The sequence below is a fragment of the Capsicum annuum genome, chromosome 10 (assembly GCF_002878395.1).
Source record: "Capsicum annuum cultivar UCD-10X-F1 chromosome 10, UCD10Xv1.1, whole genome shotgun sequence".
NCBI classification, from domain to species: domain Eukaryota; kingdom Viridiplantae; phylum Streptophyta; class Magnoliopsida; order Solanales; family Solanaceae; genus Capsicum; species Capsicum annuum.
Genome location: NC_061120.1, coordinates 110937568 through 110943901, shown reverse-complemented (window position 1 = coordinate 110943901; position 6334 = coordinate 110937568).

Here is a 6334-nt window from a genome sequence, read left to right as displayed (position 1 = left end):
TGTGTTTTACCCTTTGTGCACCAGTTATCATGGTGCACAAGATTTTAAAGTCCAAAACGGACTTCGATGGGGTGTCTGAAATTCGTTTGGAGTTCGATATACACAAACAAACTATGGAACCACACAAAATTCAATGCTCCAGACTCAATGGCGATATCAGAGTTTAGAAAAAACTTTGTTTTCACAAAGTTGGCACCCAAAACCCGAAATCACAAATTTTCAAACCAAGGGTCAAAATGAGATTTAAAAGCTATAAAACCCAAACAAACATGTTACCACCCTAAAATCGACCATTCAGATCTACTGGCATAGTCTGTTCAGAGTTAGAAACTTTAACCTGAACTAGATGATACAAACACCCTTTTGAAATCATTTTTCTAAGCTCTAAGAGATAAACCTCCCTTGGGCACTAAGGAACTCCCTTCCCATTCGATCACAGGTTCATTAGGAAATTGAAAACTAAGATTTCTGGTCCTACAATCCAATGAATCATAGCACGAATGAATCCAATCCATCCATAAAATAACATCGAAATCCACCATATCAAATTCTATTAATTCCACCATTGTCTCTCTATTAAATATAGACAGCACACAACCCCTGTAGAATTTTCTAGTAATAATAGACTCGCCCACCGGAGTAGACACAGAAAAGGGTTCGAAAATATTTTTAGGACCAAAACAAAAATGCACAGCCATATAAGGGGTCACAAAAGAAAGGGTGGATCTAGTAAATAATAAACATCATGAGAAAAGACCTGTAACATACCAGTAACAAAATCAATAGATGCCTCAGAATCCTAGTAAGTGCATAGAGACCATTTCATCCAGTGTTAGTAATAGAAGTAGCGGCCTTTGGCGTGGGAGCTGAAGATGTGGCAACCAAAACTTTATTAGCCCAGTGGCAACACTAGCTGAAGGACAATCTCACTACCTATGATCAAACAAACCACAATTATAGCATCAATTCCTCCCTTTCTCACAATATCCATGGTGAAGCTGTCCACAAAAATAGAATGGAAGATAAGGTGGGCTAATTGAGATCCACTATCCTGAGACTAGGCACCCTGTACCTTATACCTTAGGACCACAGGTAGCCTGAAAACGATGATTATCCAAAGGCTTAGAATAAAGAGCACTAGAAGACGAATAAGAATTGCCCCAGTTCTTCTTCTTGGTCCACTGCCCACCATCTATCCTATTGTTCTGCTAACCTAAACCCTGCTTTGACTATCTAAACTTTTTATTTAGCCTCTCTTCCATCTCTGCATGCTTTTTTTTCTTATCCTTAACCTGCTACATATAAACCCCAAGTTTAGAGATTTCTATATCATTGTTCAATATAGTAGCCTTACACTCTAATACCAAATCATGGGACAAACCAGAAATAAACTTTCACATTTGGGACCTCTGGAGCATAATGAGCCAACTATTGAAACTTCAGATCATACTCTTTGACACTCATTTTACCCTTCGCCAGATTAACAAACTCCTCAACCTTAGCTTCTCTCAACTCCTAAGTAAAGAAGTGATCAAGAAAGCATCCCAAAAACTTACCCCATACCACCTACTCAACATCATCACCCCTCATAGATTTCCACTCCTCATACCACTGATAAGCTACATCTTTTAATTGATATGCAGCAAACTCCACACCCATTACATCAGTAGCATGCATCACCCTAAAAATCTTCTTCATCTCATCAATTAACCCCTACAGATCCTCCTCAACCCCTACAGAGTGACCTCAACTGAATGAGCAATAGAACCAACACTATAAGAATGGCGAGACTGCGATGCCACCAACTGCGTAAGCATATGAATAGGCTTACGAAACTCCATATTTAGAGATATCTCCCTGAGATGACTGAACATAAGTGTCACCAATACGGGAAGCCCAAGGAGGACTAGTAGGGACCGGTGGAAATCTACATGAAGCAGTATAATAAAGAGCAGGGACCCCAGATCGGGTCTGTTCTACATACACAGGGCGAGTCTCTTCCACATTCTCCTCAGGTGGAACACAATTCCTAGTAGAATTCCTATGAATGTCAGATCTTCAGGGAGGGATGATCTAAAATATGAGGAAGTCAGAAGTTCGAGAAATGTCATAACATTAGACTCTATAGCCCAAAATAAAACACAAGAAAGAAAAATGTTCCTAAATATCATGTATCCTACTCCTTATAAGTGTAGTGCGCTACACACCTATAAAACTACTCTACTCGTCATAACTTTGTGAATACCTAACAACCCTAAATCATGCTCTAATACCAAGCTTTTCATGACTCAAACCAGGATCTAGTCATGACGGGTATCTTAAATCCACCATGGACTGGAGAACGCCCCCTCAGCCTAACCTCAAGGGCACAATAATAAAAATAAAGATGAAGTAGAAGCCAATTAAGATAGTAATAAAAGATGAATAGATAAATCAAAAGAAAACTAAGAGTCAAAATAACAACCAACCCATACATGCTCACAATAGCCACTAAAATCAAAATAGCAACTAAGTCGGGACATGTCCCAGACTATGACCAAAAAGAATCCAAAAGTAATGATTCAATAAATAAAGAATAATGAAATGATAAGGCCTTCCAAATAATAAAGGTTAACCGCTTCACAACAACTCAACTGATGTGCTCAACCACCTAATGTTGCATAGGAGCAACAAAAAAGTCTTCGAACCCTACATCATGAAACAATGTAGCATCCTAGGACGGTCAGTGGGATATGCACTGGCATGTAACTCAGGAAAAGTGATAACATAATATCATGTCCAAAATCAATCAAAATCACATGGACACACACACATATACACACACACACACATATATATATATATGATATCGATATAGGATAAGGTTCATGAACATAAAAGTTTTAAAACCATTAACATGGACTGTAGCTCGATCCATTTTAAAGGCACCCATGGAATATATGGGTTCAGCTCCCCCAATTGAAAGGTCCCAGCGCGTGTTAGTTGCACGAACCGAGGGAAAACTAAGGCCACCAAGGTAATAGTCGTCCCAATATATATATATATATATATATATATATATATATATATATATATATATATATCCAACCAAGGACCCTGGTGTAGTACCTTGCTTTTCATTGATATTTCAGAATAGCCAAGAAATTATGATCGGTTAATTTGAATTCAAGTTATCCTATAGACTATGGTTCATTAAAGATGAAAGCATTCTTTATTTGAATTTTTTTCATTCTCATAACATATGACCTGTGTAGACACATGATTTGTGACCCTCCCCTAACTTTTACCTATTATTAGCATCAGAAAGTTATTTTTAGTCTAATGTTTATTTCAGTTTTTAGTTTTTGTTTTAGTAGGTTTTATTTGAAAATTGTGAAAAAAAATTCTTTGAAAATAGAGTTACAGTGTAGGATAGGTTTGAAAAATTGCGAAAAAGATTTTCTTTAAAAATAGAGTTACAGTATAGGAAAGGTTTCATATTATATTTATTTTATTTTTTGCTTCCATTTTTATGTTATTTTTACAAAAAAATATATATTTATTTAATTTATATTTTAATATATTAGCTAGTGATTTTATTAGTTTTTTTAGTTATATTTTAATAATATAATTTATTAGTTATTTTTAGTTATATATAGCTTTTACTGGTCTTCTAACTATTTAATATTTTTGTTAATATAAATAATTAATTTAATATTTTATCATTATATTTGTATTTTTATTTTTTTTAATCTTTTAAATGAAAAAGAAAAGGTCAAACCTAAAATCTATCCAAACCACCCAACTAAGAGTCCGTTTGGATTGCTATTATAAAACTGCTCATTTGAAAAATACTTTTATAAAATAATTATTTAGAAAAGTGCTTTTGTAAAAAAAAACAGTTTGTGTTGGAAAAATTCATTTGAAAAGTGTTTTTGATAAACAAATTATGTTTGGATAATCTTTTTTAAGAAGTGTTTTTTTAGAGAAATGACCAAAAAGGACATGTATAGTAGATTTTTACTATTAAAATCTATTTATAGAGAAAATATATTTTAAATATCTATTATAATATTTTTAATTAAAATTTTATTTTTATTTAATTAAAAAGTACCTACTCTAAAATTTTCAATCAATATTTATATACATAAATATATTAAAAATACTAAATAATGATATATTACAAAAATAATTTAAATATATTACTTACAAACATTAAAAAAATCAATATAAAAATTATTCCATAAATTAAATCACTACAAATGTGTTTGTCTTTCTGAGAGAGTGATAGGGATATTTTGGTCATGAAAAATAATTTTATGCTTCTGCTTTTTTTAAAAAACAGAAAAATTGTTCCTACTTCCTTTTAAAAGCATTTTTTCAAATTTACCAAACACCCTTTTTTTATAAAAAAAAAAAATAATTTTACAAAATAAATACTTTTTGGGGGAAATAAAAATCCAACTTTCCCACTTCCCCTAAAACGTTCTCCATTTTGCCCTTACAAATACAGGCACATTGTCCAATTACAAAGAGGCAAAAGGGAGAAGCAAGCAAAAAACAAAAGAGAAAAAAAGGATGGACAGGGAGAGAAACAAAGAAGGAAAAAGAAAACAAGCAGAAAAGATTAGAGAAAACAAGGAAAAGAAAAAGTAAGGAGATGGTAGAAACAAAAAGTAAGAGGAGAAGACACAGAACACAAAAAAGAGAGGGAAAAGAAAGAAAAAGAATTCATAGTGCATATGTTTTTGTTATTTTTCATTGTGTATGAATTTTCATGCATGTAAATTCAATTGAAATGTTTTTTTAGATTTTATATTTGTTAGAGGATAAAAGAAGAAGATACGAAAAAGCTGGAAAAAAAGATAAGAGAAGAAGGGAGATAAGAGAAAAGAAAAAAAAATTAAAAAACTAAACAAAGTAAGAAGAAGTAAGAACAAACGCACACCAGTACACGAAGAAAAAAAGAAAAAAGCAATACAAACTAGAAAAGGGAGAACTTAGAGAAAACGAGGAGGAAAAAAAAGGAAGAAAGCTACTGTCCAATTTAAATTCTATTGTTTGTGCAAAGCCTTTATCATGTTTGTCTATAAGAATATTTTAAATTTTAGTTATTAAAATTTTTCGTATAGTATGCGAACCGTAATATTTTAAGTTTGATTTTTATGAGCCTTAAAGCTTTTACATGAAAATCCCTTGTATGCTTTAGTTTGTTCAATTCATTTTGTCATTACTTGAAAAACATATTCAAAGGAGTCCACTATCTATGCCACGATTTAATATTTATGTTATTAGTGATAGTCATGATTTTACTCTATTGGAATTGCTTAAATATTATTCAAATATTTATTTTCATTTCATTTTATTTGAGTAAGACTTGACTCATCGAATGTATAGTTCATTCTGACAAAGACATCACGGGTGTTATACTCCATTTCAACATGGGGCAAATCGAGGCACAACATATTGAAACCTTCTAATAAGTTGAGGAAGTCGTCACCTAATTAGTTTTATGGTAAATTAGGATACCTATTATAACCTATGTGATTAAAGCAATCAAAGACTTCATTTTAGGTCTACTTAACTAAACGATTCAAAGTAAGGGTTCCACTTATCCTAAAGGAAAGGGATTAGGCACCCTAAAGGATCCGCTAACTACGATTAACCAGAAAAACTTAGATTTGATAAGAAAATTAAATATTAAATTAAGAAAGATATAAATAAGCTATTAAAAAATATATACATCTTATTAAAACAAGCTAATCATTTATAAGGAAAGATTAGAAAAATTTACCCACTTATCAAAAATTATCAAAGATAACTCCTAAAAATAATTCAACCTTATTTTTGTTAAGAGAAAGTTATTTAAAATTAATTCTTTACAAAAGCTTTCAATTAATAATTAAAAAAGTTACTTATATTAAGAACTCCTCATTTTTTAATTCTAAAATGACTCGTTCGCATTTTTAAATTAAATTTCATAAAAATAAGTTAATTATCCTACAATAAGTGAATAGATAAAATATATAATTGTTTAAATATATAATGGTTTCAGAATATATTATTTATTACGATACGAATAAATAAAATATTTCTTGTAAATAGAAATCCTTATCTAGTGAATCTATTAGATCTATTAAATCCGCACCCCCCTACAAATGGTATCAAAGCCCAGCAATTTAAAAAGTACGGAAGAGAAATATATGTTAGAGTTAGAATTAGAATTAGAATTAGATCTAGAGTTAAAAAATTTACCTATAAATTATTAAATTAATTATGCGAAGACCATTTAAAAATAGAGAAGCTTTTAGAAAAATTAAAGAATCTTTAATTAGTAATTATTCAGAATATATAA